Raw genomic sequence first — 15,531 nt, forward strand, 5'->3', positions numbered from 1 at the left:
TAGAACTCTAGTCACCTATTGGAAGTAGCAATCCTAAAAGTCAATGTCAACCCTTTAATGAGCCTTGTTACATGACTTAGGACAAAAGCCAAGCCGGAGTCTCAATTTTCAGACACTGTTTCTAGGGAACTGCCCCTCGTCAGTGTAAAGTGTGAGATCTGGTTTGGCTGTGAGAGAGGCGTCTGACCGATATCTAAGAAGTATCATTTCTCCTTGCGGAGAATAACATGCTAAGGGTGGTTTCAGATTAGCGTTTCATCAGGGCGCAGCAACGGCCTGTGCACCGCCGCTGCTAAGCCCCGCCCCTGCCGTGCCTCCGGTAGCTCCGCCTACGGGCGCATGACGCTGCATGTGTCCTGCGTCCCCTATCTTTATCACGGGACGCAGGCCGTGCGCAGTATGCATTTGGCGATGCATGTGTCCTTTTGACGGTGCGCCGACCAGCGCCAAACGCAACCTGTTGCAATTTGGTTGCGCTTGGTGCACCGTCAAAAGTACGCATGCGCCGCCAAATGCATACTGCGCACGGCCTGCGTCCCCAGTGATAAAGATAAGGGACGCAGGACGCATGCAGCGTCATGCACCCGTAGGCGGAGCAACCGGAGGAGGCGGGGCTTAGCGGCGGCCGTGCGCAGGCCGTCGCTGCGACCTGAAACGCTAATGTGAAACCACCCTAAGCATGTCGAGATGAGGAGACTTAAAGCCACAAGGCTTTTATCCTGTCATGTAACAAGGCTCGTTAAAGGGTCGACATTGACTATTAAGATTGCTACTTCCAATAGGTGGCACTAGAGTTCTCTTCCTCTCTGAAGAGACAATTTGCATAATTAGCATATTTCCCAGAGGAGCATTGTGGCTTTAAGTCTCATTTCGACATGCTTAGCATGTCATTTTCCGCAAGGAGAAATTATACTTCTTGGATATCACAAAATGTTATACTATTGAGCAGTTAAGAAAAAAAATCATACATTTTTACCACTATAATGTTTTAGCGCCAGATTTTATATTTTCACAAGGGGAATAGGTAAAAAATTTTCACCTTGTGAACGTGGCAATACCCCATATGTGACTGTACAGTACTGTTTGGCTCTGGAGGGAAGAAGCGCTATTTGACTCTTAGCAAATATTTGACCCTGATTTGGAAATTACAGCCTATCAGGAATACTTCAACGTGAGTAGTGATGATTTTTGACTTCATGTGTGTTTTCTAGAAACAAGCAACAATGGACTTTGCAGAGTGAAAATGCAAATATGTCATTATAGTGTTCGTACATTTCAGTGCCCAATACATTATGCCCAGCTTATGCTTCTGGTCACATGTACCCCATAAATTAAGCAGGCTCTCATCGTTACAGTAATGCTGAACAATTGGACTTTAGCTGCAATTAGCACACTGTCAAGCTCAAAAGGAGGGGTTCATTTAGATTTGGGAGCACAGAATTTGCTGTATTTCTTTTGGTGGGAGCTGTCACTTTTCCAGAGCTTTTGTGTTTCCAGTAATGTGGAAAACCCCTATATATCTGATAACAGATGACAGAGCTGAGTGGGGACTTGTTTTTTTTGTGGGTTGAGTTCAAGATTTTATTGGCGGTATTTGGGGGTACAGAATATTTTGTATCAATTCACTTTTATCCTGACGTAGAGTTCAGTACTTATATCAAGGTTTCCATTTAAATCTACCAAACACGTCATTCAGATAAAACCCCTGAGGGATCCCATCTATAATGAGGCAGCATGGTTACTCTGGACTCCGTCTGGCCTCTACTCAGTGGTCTCTGGCTTTTCAGAGGTACGCAAAACTGTAGTCGACCGTCCTTTTATGCATGCCTAAAAAGACTGGCACCGCCAGATTATAGGCCAGACAGATTCTACTGTGTCTCCATCTGCCTCCTTACAGGAAATTTTCTGTCGGGGGTTCCATCTGAATCACGTATTTCAGAGATTTACATGGAAACTGGAATGTAAGCGCTCAGCGTCGAGAACAGGCTAAGTATGAGCCGAGCATCACTGCGATCTTTGGAAGGCAGAATTAACAAATCAACAGCAGGTGAAGAACTGGTTTTATTTATTCTTTACACTGTTCCTTATGCAGTATAAATAATTAACTATCAAAAAAAGAGGACAATAGCACTCACCGATCCAAGTAGAAAATCCGCTTTTATTGGCAGACCATATTAAAACAACGTGGCCGGGAGGCTGAAGAAAGGAGTGAGCAAACTCTGACAACGGCCATTTCACGCCTAATAGCGCTTCTATGGGTCCTTTCTTCAGCCTCCCGGCCATGAAGTTTTAATATGGTTTGCCAATAAAAGCGGATTTTCTACTTTGATCGGTGAGTGCTATAGTTCTCTTTCTTGGATGGTGGATTTGCATACACTGTATTTTCTGGACTGGCACCCGGGATCACGGTGTTAAGGTACTGTCACACTTAGCGATGCACAAGCGATCCCGACCAACGATATGACGCAGTCAGGATCGCTGGTACATCGCTAAGTGGTCGCTAGTGAGCTGCCACACAGGCAGATCTCACCAGCGACATTGCGGGGGTCGCTACTTACCTGTCAGACGCGGCGATCCTGATGTCCTCCCGCCCGCGTCCACGCGTCGCTCGTCTCCACAGCAGGAAGCTGACGACGAAAAACGGCCCAGGCCGTTCTCACGCGATCAGCGATAACCAGCGGGGGAGCCGGTCGGAAGTATCAGACATAGCGATATCGCTAGCAATATCGCTTAGTGTGACAGGCCCTTTAAGCCTTTATATGCAGAATGGATTTGACAGCTTAAGACCTGCAGCGGCACTAGCGGTGCCGACCGGCTTTTTTCTTGTCACGTATAAATATTTAAACAACTTTTATTCTTTGGTGCTGTGCGATTACAGAGATACCTGATTTATAGCTTGTATTTTGCAGGATGAGTTCCTGTTTTTATTGGTAACTTTTCAGGCACATATTTTTTTTATTGCTTTCTATTTCAATTTTTGGGAGTCAGAATGATCAAATAGCAGCAATTCAGAGGTTGTTTGTTTTTTTTTCCTTCTCCCAAGACAGCACCACCTGACAGAGGGTATCTGCCCAACAGGACAGGAAGCCTACTGAATAAAAAGGCAGTACCTCTCCTCCGCATCAGTTTGGTTTCCTGTCCTCATGGGAACCTAAAAAGAAGGAAAGATGCACAATTGCATAAATTACCCCAACATGATTATTAAAATTATAATACAATATATATAAAAAAGGGGTAGAAAATAATAAAAATTGTATTGGAATTAAAATTTATACGTCACTCCTAAAAGGAAAAAACAAGTGGAAACCACTCAAATTGATGAACCCTAAAAAATGGAGACGGTGTAAGACCAAAAAATACTATAAAAAATATCTCAATTAATAAATAAAAAGACAGGGAGGTTAATTACTCTATGAAAAATGCCTTTATTTAGAATTAATGGCAACAAAAAAATGCTTTAAAAGGTGCACCACACAAAAACGAAATAATAAAAAATATATATAATCAAATAAATCCAGGAAAATATATAAGGCAAAAGTGTGTGTGTGCATATACACTCACTGGCCACTTTATTAGGTACACCTGTCCAACTGTGTGTTAAGACTTAATTTCTAATCAGCCAATCACATGGCGGCAACTCAGTGCATTTAGGCATGTAGACATGGTCAAGACAATCTCCTGCAGTTCAAACCGAGCATCAGTATGGGGAAGAAAGGTGATTTGAGTGCCTTTGAACGTGGCATGATTGTTGGTGCCAGAAGGGCTGGTCTGAGTATTTCAGAAACTGCTGATCTACTGGGATTTTCACGCACAACCATCTCTAGGGTTTACAGAGAATGGTCCGAAAAAGAAAAAAAAACCAGTGAGCGGCAGTTCTGTGGCCGGAAATGCCTTGTTGATGCCAGAGGTCAGAGGAGAATGGGCATACTGGTTCGAGCTGATAGAAAGGCAACAGTGACTCAAATTGCCACCCGTTACAACCAAGGTAGGCAGAAGAGCATCTCTGAACGCACAGTGCGTCGAACTTTGAGGCAGATGGGCTACAGCAGCAGAAGACCACATTGGGTACCACTCCTCTCAGCTAAGAACAGGAAACTGAGGCTAAAATTTGCACAAGCTCATCGAAATTGGACAGTAGAAGATTGGAAAAACGTTGCCTGGTCTGATGAGTCTCGATTTCTGCTGCGACATTCGGATGGTAGGGTCAGAATTTGGCGTAAACAACATGAAAGCATGGATCCATCCTGCCTTGTATCAACGGTTCAGGCTGGTGGTGGTGGTGTCATGGTGTGGGGAATTTTTTCTTGGCACTCTTTGGGCCCCTTGGTACCAATTGAGCATCGTTGCAACGCCACAGCCTACCTGAGTATTGTTGCTGACCATGTCCATCCCTTTATGACCACAATGTACCCAACATCTGATGGCTACTTTCAGCAGGATAATGCGCCATGTCATAAAGCTCGAATCATCTCAGATTGGTTTCTTGAACATGACAATGAGTTCACTGTACTCAAATGGCCTCCTCAGTCACCAGATCTCAATCCAATAGAGCATCTTTGGGATGTGGTGGAACGGGAGATTCGCATCAGGGATGTGCAGCCGACAAATCTGCGCCAACTGTGTGATGCCATCATGTCAATATGGTCCAAAATCTCTGAGGAATGCTTCCAGCACCTTGTTGAATCTCTGCCACGAAGAATTGAGGCAGTTCTGAAGGCAAAAGGGGGTCCAACCCCTTACTAGCATGGTGTACCTAATAAAGTGGCCAGTGAGTGTATATATATATATAATCATATATAAGTACCCATAATTGAAATTCATGCTGAATAAATATAGCAATATTAAAAATAAATATATCAATGCTATATTCAATAAATGTGAGCCAAATGCCTATATAGAAACCATTCACAATGATCATGAGTATTAAAATAGAAAAAATTCAGGGATTTAAAACTGCTTCAGCAATCAAATTCAATTGCTCAACATGTGAGGCATAAAGTGAGGCTCTAATATAGCTTAGACATGAACAATATGGGATGTTACCTAAATAAGATGCAGGTTCCAGATAATGTGGATGCACTCCCCGACGCGCGTTTCAGTGTGTTTTTTCGTCAGGGGGAACCTACAGGATGCCGTCCATGGGTGAGGTAACGCCAACCAGGAGGTTGGTACAACACCGTGCAGGCACAGACCTCTTGAGTAAATTCGTGCCTGCACAGGTCCCGGGTCTGTGCGCGCTGAGGATTGCAGGAGCGTCCCAGCGATGTGCGCCAGGACGCGCTTCTGGGTCTGCGCACGGCCTGGGACACTGGGTGAGCCGGCATGACCTGATGCCAAGCACGCTGAAAAGCAAGGCCACCTGGGTCTGCGCATGCACGGGTCTCAGGATGAGATTCAGCCATCCGTCAGCGGCCATCCAGGTCTACGCGTGCTCAGGGCTTGGGGATCCCCTGCACACAGCGCGCCAGATTTAAAACAGTATGAGATGGAGGAGACAGTGCCACCCAATATTTAAAAGGAAGTGCCCAGGAAGATGGTGGCATTTCCTACAGCATCCAAGCATGGATGAGCCCAAGCTGCGTGGCCCGACGCCACCGCAACAGCCGCCACCTCTACCACCATCTTCTTTACTACAATTAACACAGGAGCCCCTCCAGCAGCATCATGAAGGGTGCAAAGGCAGTCGTACAGGAAGCAGGACCAGCCTGAAGAGTAAGGCAGGTCACGAGCCCACTGTAAGGGGGAAACTTTCTTCGGAACCAGCTCAGCCTACGTCTCTGGTACCGTAGATTAATCAGCTGGATGGTGAGTGATCTACGCGAATGTACACTATACTAAAACCTAGTTCTTATAATAAGAGGTTCTGCCCTGGGTGTATACAGCAGACAATCTTAGAGGAGACACCCAAGTTTGCTATGAATCTAAAGTCCATCATTAGATCGGAGGTCCAGTAGTCCTTAAAAGATCTTATTGGGCAAAGAGGAATGGGGAAGCCAGAACTACTGTATTCAGAGTCTGAGGGATTACTGAAGCTCAGAGGGGAGAGTTCAGAACTGGCGGAAGCATCCGCCTCTTCCCCTGATGAGGATAAGGGGTAGGCCCTGCTTCCATGTGGAGGATACTGACAAACTGGTTAGAGCCATAAGGTCCACTATGGGCATTTCAGATCCCAAATCAACCAAGACAATTCAGGACATTATGTTTGGGGGCTTGGGTCAGAGGAAGAGACTCACCTTTCCGGTTAATGAGAACATTAAGAAGCTCATCAACAAGGAATGGAAGAAGCCAGAAAGGAAAGGGCCACTACCACCTTCTTCAAAAAGGAGATATCCTTTTCATGAGGAGGAGGAGACAGGCATGTGGAAGAAAACCTCAAAGAGTGACGTCGCAGTGGCAAAATCTGTTAAAAAATCCACGTTGCTCTTTGACGATCTGGGGACTCTAAGGGTATGTGCACACGCTGCGGATTGGGGTGTGGATTTGGCCATTTTGTAAAATCTGCAGGTCAAAAGACCTGCGGTTTTACCTACGGATTAGCCTGCGGTTTTGCCCTGCGGTTTTTCATCTCCACAATGGAGGAGATGGCAAACCGCAGCGGATTCCGCAGAAAGAATTGACATGTCAATTCTTTCTGCGGTTTAGAAAACTGCAGGAAAACTGCGCAGAAAAATCCGCACCGTCTGCACTGCGGTTTTTAATATCCATAGGATATTATGGTACTGTACACCGCAGCAAAAACTGCTGCGGATCTGCAGCGGCCAAATCTGCTGCGGAACCGCAGCAGAATCCGTAGCGTGTGCACACACCCTAAGAGATCCTTTAGACAGGAAGGCCGAACCCTTCCTAAAGCAAGCCTGGGAGTCTTCGGCGGGTTTGTTAAAAATGGCGATAGCTGCAACCTGCACGGCAAGATCATTGATGGTGTGGCTACAACAGCTAGGCGACCAGCTGAGAAACAATACCCCAAGGGAAGAGATTCTGGCGGATCTTCCACTGTTGCAGGGAGCAGCTTCCTTTTTGGCTGACAGCTTGGCTGACTCAGCTTAGCAGCAAGATCAGCAAACCTCTAACGCTGCCCGTAGAGCTCTATGGCTCAAAAGCTGGCCGGGGGATGCTCAGTCCAAGACTAGACTATGCTCTATTCCGTGTGAGGGCAAATATCGTTTTGGTCAAGCTTTGGATGATATTCTTGATAATGCAGCAGACAAGAAGAAAGATTTCCCTTTGGTATCACGTTCACAGTTTAAAAGTTCCTTTTGGAGAAGAAAATATAACAGAAGTAGACCACCCAAGGAACACTGCAACTGGAGAGATAAGAAGACAAAAAGCAAGGGTTTCATGTTTGGGGGTTCCTCGTCAAGGAACTGAAAATCCTCCAAATGATGGACCGTCCCAGGTGGGAGGAAGGCTGTCCCACTTCCAAACTGCCTGGGAGAAGATCTTGGCCAATGCCTGGGTGCTCAATGTAATAAAAAATCGGCTGAAACTAGAGTTCGCATCTATTCCCAGGCACAGCTTCAGGATCTCATCCCCCAGATCCTGGAAGGAACAACAGGCCCTGGAGGCGGAGGTGTTGCTCTTGCTTCAAAAGAAGATGCTAGTGGAGGTGCCCATTTAGCAGCAGGGAGGGAATTTTATTCTCCCCTGTTTCTGATAAGGAAACTAGACCTGTCATACAGGACTATCATCAATCTGAAAGGCCTCAACAGATTCCTGGTGTACAGACCATTCAAGATGGAGTCAATAAAGACAGCAATCAAGATCTTGTTCCCAAGCTGTTATATGCGCTTCTTAGATCTAAAAGATGCATATTACCATGTCCCCATTCATCAGGAAGACCAGCAATTCCTAAAGGTAGCAGTATATGTAAAAGGACAACTCAGAAATTTCCACTACAAGGCACGCTGTCTTTCGATCTGTCCATGGCCCCAAGAATCTTCACCAAGATTGTTATGGAAGTGACGGCACACTTACGTGAAAAGAACGTTCTGGTAGTACCATATCTGGATGATTTTTAGTGATCAGCAGGACAGAACACGAATGCAGTACTCAACTAAATTACAACCGAAACACTATGTCCAATCTTGGTTGGATGATAAATATCGAAAAGTTGAGGTTGCAGCCCCTGAAGGTTCAATCCTTCTTGGGGCTTATTTTGGACTCAGAGAAACATGTCTGTCTCCTACCAGGGGAAAAGAGGGACAAAATTATAGCCCTAGTGTCAGCAGTTTTGTCCAACCCAATCATGTCCCTGAGGAAAGCCATATCCTTTCTAGGATCAATGACATCATGCATTCCAGCAGTACAGTGGGCCCAATGTCATTCCAGGTGTTGCAATTCGACTGGCGAGTGACCTGGGACCAGGAGGCACCTTTCCTGGCCCTAACACTAGGGGACGACCTAGCTTACTCTGTTCCCCGGGATACTTCAGATGGCGAAGATGCTGGGGCCTCCACCCTAGCCCTATCTCCTACAACAGCGCTACGTCTGTCCCATTCCCCCACCCGGGGAAGAGAGGCGCTATTGTGGGAGAAAGACAGTGGGAGAAAGACAAGAGTACAAAGCAAACTCCACACACACAAAATATACACTCATATATTACAGAGATATTCACCAGGGTGTGTAGGGAGTGGGGAAGAACGTAAGACAGGAAAGGATGAGGAATTTCCAAGCGTGCAAACCAAGCAACAGTCACAAATAAACTCCTCCAGCTCTCCAAACACCAGCTTCTCCCACTCCAGATCTATGTAGCAAATGCTCACTCAGACAAGGACCTGGTAAACAAGCCTAGCTTTTGTAGGGGAAAGGAGTGGCTAACCGAGCACAGCTGAATGCTGGGAATTTCCCACATGGCCGATTAACCCTGTTCTGCTGAAAGAAACAAACACGTTTAATATACTGGAGAAGTGCTTCTCAGTGGCGGAGAAGAAGCCAACAGACGCTGCTGTCTTCTGGCTCCGTTCTGTTGTGGTAACCACATAACAGTACCCCCACTTCTACGAGGGACCTCCGGAACCTCAGGGCCCGGTTTATCTGGGTGTGCAACATGGAAGACCCGAACCAGTCTGGCCGCATACCATATATTGAAGTGACCGATGAACAATACGAGAGACTAAGACCATCTGAAACTCCAGATTAACATCGACAATGACAGGAGAAGGTGGCAGATGTGAAGGTACTGCAGCTGCCACATACTTCTTGAGCAGTGAATGGTGAAAAATATTATGGTTGGTGGCAGAGCAAGGCGGAATGCTACTGGATTGATGATGGCTAAGATCTTATAAGGACTAATAATCCTGGGACCCAGTTTCCAAGACGGAACCTTCAGCTTAATGTTCCTCGAGGACAGCCATACCAAGTCACCAACACACAGGTCCGGACCCACCAAACGTCTCCGATCAGCCACATTCTTATACTTGGAACCCATCTTTCGCAAATTATTTGTCACCCTCTACCATATGGTAGAAATAGAAGATGAAAACCGTTCTTCCTCCGGTAATCCAGAAGGGCGATTACCATTGAACGAACTAAACTGCGGATGGAACCCATATGCCCCAAAAAATGGGGACTTACCGGTTGATTCCTGATGATTATTTACTGTGAATTCAGCCAACGGTAAGTAGGTCACCCAGTCCTCCTGATACTCAGACACGAAACATCTAAGATATGTCTCTAAATTCTGATTAACCCGTTCAGTCTGCCCGTTAGACTGCAGGTGAAAAGCAGAGGAAAAGGACAAATGGATCCCCAGACGGGTGCAAAATGCCCTCCAGAATTTGGAGATAAACTGCACCCCCCAATCTGAGACAATATCAGTAGGAATCTCATGCAGCCTGATTATTTTCCTGATGAAAATTTGCGCCAGAGTTTTGGCGTTAGGCAAAGCTGCTAAAGCAATAAAATGAGACCCCTTACTGAACCTGTCCACCACTACCAGAATTACAGTGTTCCCTGCAGACACAGGTAGGTCAGTAATAAAATCGACTGACAATTGAGTCCAACCTTTGCTGGGAATCTCCAATGGTTGGAGAGCCCCTGACGCACAAGTAAGCGAGGTCTTAGAGCACCTGGCCACCAAAAATGCCGAGAAAGTAGATCCGCGGTGGCCTTATTTCCAGGATGTCCAGCCAACACCGTATCATGCTGTTCAATGAGGACTCTAAGATGGAGATTGACTGGAACAAACAGATTACCAAGTGACACGTAGCAGGGGTGTCCCCCTGAGCATCAGCAACCTCTCAAGATTGGAGAACATAGATGCCATCACTACCCCTTTTTGTAGAATAGGTACCAGTTTGCACTTATCTCCTCCCCCAGGAAAGCAACGGGACAAGCCATCTGCCTTACTTTTAGGCCGGGGAGCAAAAATGTTAACAAAAAAGTTAAACCTGGTAAAGAATAATGCCCGTCTTGCCTGGCATGGTGTAAGACGTTTCGCCGACTCCAGGTAAACCAGATTTTTATGATCAGTGAGCACCATCACTGGGTGAACTGCTCCCTCCAAAAAATGATGCCACTCTTCAAATGCCCATTTGATAGCTAAGAGTTACCTATTACCAATATCATAGTTTCTTTCAGCTGGCGACAATTTCTTAGAAAAGTGTGCGCACGGTTGCCATTTACTAGGAGACGCACCCTGCAACAATACAACTCCCACCTCGGATGCATCCACCTCCACAATGAAAGGCTGAGTGACGTCAGGCTGAATAAGAATCAGCGCAGAAGCAAAACACTTGTTCAATATGTCAAACTCCTCCCTGGCAGGACTGGACCACTTGGAGAAGTCCATCACCTTCTTGGTCATATCAGTGAGCGGTTTGGCTACTACTGAAAAGTTTTTTATGAATTTACTTTAGTAGTTGGCAAAACCCAAGAACCTTTGTAACGCCTTCAAATCCTCAGGACGATCCAATACCACCCGGACTTTTGCCGGATCCATGCGAAAACCGGTGGCAGACAATACATATCCAAATAAAGGGATCTCCTCAACCAAGAACATACACTTCTTGGGTTTGACATACAATTTATTGTTACGTAGTATGTGTAAGACTTGCCTGACATGTCTCTGGTGTGACTCAAGGTCAGGTAAATAAATAAGAATATCATTCAGGTAGATCACTAAAAATCTGCCTACTAGGTGACTAAAGATGTCATTAATAAAGTGCTGAAAGATGGCGGGCGCGTTCGTCAGACTGAAAGGCATCACCAGATTCTCATAGTGTCCTTCTGGCTTGTTGAACGCAGTCTTCCACTCATCCCCCTCCTTAACCCCTTCATGACCCAGCCTATTTTGACCTTAATGACCTGGCCATTTTTTGCAATTCTGACCAGTGTCCCTTTATGAGGTAATAACTGAAGGAACACTTCAACGGATCCTAGCGATTCTGAGAATGTTTTTTCGTGACATATTGGGCTTCATGTTAGTGGTAAATTTAGATCGATAATTTTTGCGTTTATTTGTGAAAAAAATCACAAATTTAGAAAAATTTAGAAAATTTTGCAATTTTCACATTTTGAATTTTTATTCTGTTAAACCAGAGAGTTATGTGACACAAAGTGGTTACTAAATAATATTTCCCACATGTCTACTTTACATGAGCACAATTTTGGAAACATTTTTTTTTTTCGTAGGAAGTTATAAGGGTTAAAAGTTGACCAGCGATTTCTCATTTTTACAACAAAATTTACAAAACCATTTTTTTTAGGGACCACCTCACATTTGAAGTCACTTTGAGGGGTCTATATGGCAGAAAATACCCAAAAGTGACACCATTCTAAAAACTGCACCCCTCAAGCTACTCAAAACTACATTCTAGAAGATTATTAACCCTTCAGGTGTTTCGCAGGAACTAAAGCAACGTAGAAAGAAAAAATGGACATTTTAATTTTTACAACAAAAATTTTCTTTTAGCATCAATTTTTTCATTTTCACATGGGCAACAGGATAAATTGGATCCTAAAATTTGTTGGGCAATTTCTCCTGAGTACACCGATACCTCATATGTAGTCATAAACCACTGTTTGGGCGCACGGCAGGGCTCAGAAGGGAAGGAGCGCCATTTGACTTTTGAATGGAAAACATGCTGGAATATTTAGCGGTTGTAATGTCGCGTTTGGAGAGCCCCTGTGTGCCTAAACTTTGAGCTCCCCCACAAGTGACCCCATTTTGTAAACTAGACCCCCCAAGGAACTTATCTACATGCATAGTGATCACTTTGAACCCCCAGGTGCTTCACAAATTGATCGGTAAAAAAAAAAAGTACTTTTTTTCACCAAAATTTTCTTTTAGCCTCAGTTTTTTCATTTTCACATGGGCAACAGGATAAAATGGATCCTAAAATTTGTTGGGCAATTTCTCCTGAGTGCACAGATATCTCATATGTGGTCATAAACCACTGTTTGGGCGCGCGGCAGGGTCCGTAAGTGAAGGAGCGCTATTTGACTTTTTGAATGGAAAATTAGCGCCAATCGTTATCGGACACCATGTCGCGTTTGGAGAGCCCCTGTGACCCCATTTTGGAAACTAGACCCCTTTTGGATCTTATCTAGATGTGTAGTGAGCACTTTGAACCTCCAGGTGCTTCACAGAAGTTTATAACGCAGAGCAGTGAAAATAAAAAATCATTTTTTTCCTCAAAAATGATTTTTTAGCACTCTATTTTTTATTTTCACAAGGGTAACAGGAGAAATTGGACAACAAAAGTTGTTGTGCAATGTGTTCTGAGTACACCGATACCCCATATGTGGGGGGGAACCACTGTTTGGGCGCACGGCAGGGCTCAGAAGGGAAGGAGCGCCATTTGACTTTTTGAAATTAAAATTACCTCTAATCGTTAGCAGACACCATGTTTGGAGAGCCCCTGTGTGCCTAAACATTGGAGCTCCCCCACAAGTAACCCCATTTTGGAAACTAGACCCCCTAAGGAACTTTTCTAGATGCATAGTGAGCACTTTGAACCCCAAGTGCTTCACAAAAGATTATAACGCAGTGCCGTGAAAATAAAAAAAAAAAAAAAATTTTCCTCAAAAAATTATTTTTTAGTGCACAATTTTTTATTTTCACAAGGGTACCAGGAGAAACTGGACCCCCAAAGTTGTTGTCCAGTTTGTCCTGAGTACGCTGGTACCCCATATGTGAGGGGGACCACTGTTTGGGCACACGTCTGGGCTCGGAAAAGAAGTAGTGACATTTTGAAATGCTGACTTTGATGGAATGGTCTGCAGGCATCATGTTACATTTGCAGAGCCCCTGACGTACCTAAACTGTGGAAACTCCCCACAAATGACCCCATTTTGGAAACTAGACCCCCCAAGGAACTTATCTAGATGTGTGGTGAGCACTTTGAACCCCCAAGTGCTTCACAGAAGTTTATAACGCAGAGCCGTGAAAACAAAAAATCTTTTTTTTTTGCTAAAAAAAAATTATTTTTAGCCAGCAATTTTTTTTCCACAAGGGTAACAGGATAAATTGGACCCCAAAACTTGTTGTCCAGTTTGTCCTGAGTACGCTGATACCCCATATGTGGGTGGGGACCACTGTTTGGGCACACGTCGTGGCTCGGAGGGGAAGTAGTGGCATTATGAAATGCTGACTTTGATGGAAAGGTCTGCGGGCGTCATGTTACATTTGCAGAGCCCCTGGTGTGCCTAAACTGTGGAACCCCCCCACAAGTGACCCCATTTTGGAAATTAGACCCCCCCAAGGAACTTATCTAGATGTGTGGTGAGCACTTTGAACCCCCAAGTGCTTCACAGAAGTTTATAACGCAAAGCTGTGAAAATAAAAAATCATTTTTTTTCCTCAAAAAATGATTTTTTTAGCTCGCAAATTTTTATTTTCACAAGGGTAACAGGAGAAATTGGACCCCAAAAGTTGTTGTCCAGTTTGTCCTGAGTACGCTGATACCCCATATGTGGGGAGGAACCATTGTTTGGGCGCACGTAAGGGCTGAGAATAGAAGTAGTGACATTTTGAAATGCAGACTTTGATGTAAAGGTCTGCAGTCGTCGTTACGTTTGCAGAGGCCCTGATGTGCCTAAACAGTAGAAACCCCCACAAGTGACCCCATTTTGGAAACTAGAGCTTCCAAGGAACTTATCTAGATGTCTGGTGAGCACTTTGAACCCCCAAGTGGTTCGCAGACGCTTATAACGCATAGACGTGAAAATAAAAAAATCATTTTTTTTCCAAAAAAATAATTTTTTAGCCCCCAATTTTTTATTTTCCCAAGGGTAACAGGAGAAATTAGACCACCAAAGTTGTTGTGCAATTTTTCCTGAGTACGCTCATACCCCATATGTTGGGGTAAACCACTGTTTGGGCACACGTCGGGGCTTGGAAAGGAGGGAGCACCGTTTGACTTTTTGAACGCAAAATTGGCTGGTATCAATGGTTGCACCATGTCACGTTTGGAGACCCCCTGACGTGCCTAAACAGTGAAAACCCCTCAATTCTAACCCCAACCCTAACGCCAACACACCCCTAACCACAGCCCTAACCCCAACACATCCCTAACCCTAATCCCAACCCTAATTTATTTACTTTTCACTCTATTTTGATCACTGTGAGAGTTTATCACAGTGATCAAAATAGAATGAAGGGAAATTGCAGCTGGCGGGCGGACTGTGCATGCGCCCGCCATTTTCAAGATGGCGGCGCCCATGAAGCAGGACCGCGGGACACCGGGAGGCGGAGAGGGACATCGGAGGTACCCGGGGGGGTGAGGGGGGGGGCAGAAGGTGGGGGAAGCACAGAGAAGGGGGAGGGGAGCCGATGATGACGGCGGCGGCACATTGCCACCGTCAGTCGGTATCGGGGGCCGATCGGCCCCGTGAGCCGGTGGGGGGGGTCGGATCACGGTCTCCAGCCATGTCCGCTGCTACTGCAGCATCAGCCATGGCTGGATTGTAATATTTCATCAATTTTCATTGATGAAATATTACTATCGCTCTGATTGGCTGTTTCTCTTTTAACAGCCAATCAGAGCGATCGTAGCCACGTGGGGGCGAAGCCACGCCCCCTGTGGTGAAGAACAAACCCCCTGTATCTGCGGGTCAGGTGACCTTTCCGTGACCTAGGTCACCCGACCCGCAGGGGGGCTTTAAAGTCATGACGCCACATAGGCGTCATGGGTCGTTCTGGCACAACTTTTCATGACGCCTACGTGGCGTCAAAGGTCGTGAAGGGGTTAATGCAGATGAGGTTGTACGCCCCCTGAGGTCCATCTTAGAGAACCATTTTGCCCCAACAATTTGATTAAAGAGATCAGGGATCAGAGGTAGCTGATATGGTTCACAGACAGTGATCGCATTGAGTTCCCGGAAATCCAGGCAAGGACGTAACCCCCATCTTTCTTTTTGACAAAAAAGAACCCCGCTGCAGTGGAAGACGAGGACGGTCTGATATGACCCTTAGCCAGACTTTGTGTAATATAGTCCTTCATGGCCTGCTTTTCTGGACCTGAGATGTTATAGAGTCTGCTCTTGGGCAGCTTGGCACCAGAAACCAGATTAATGGCACAGTCATAAGGA

The sequence above is a fragment of the Dendrobates tinctorius genome, unplaced genomic scaffold (genome assembly GCF_039654945.1).
Source record: "Dendrobates tinctorius isolate UK_male_01 unplaced genomic scaffold, ASM3965494v1 ptg000293l, whole genome shotgun sequence".
Classification (NCBI taxonomy): domain Eukaryota; kingdom Metazoa; phylum Chordata; class Amphibia; order Anura; family Dendrobatidae; genus Dendrobates; species Dendrobates tinctorius.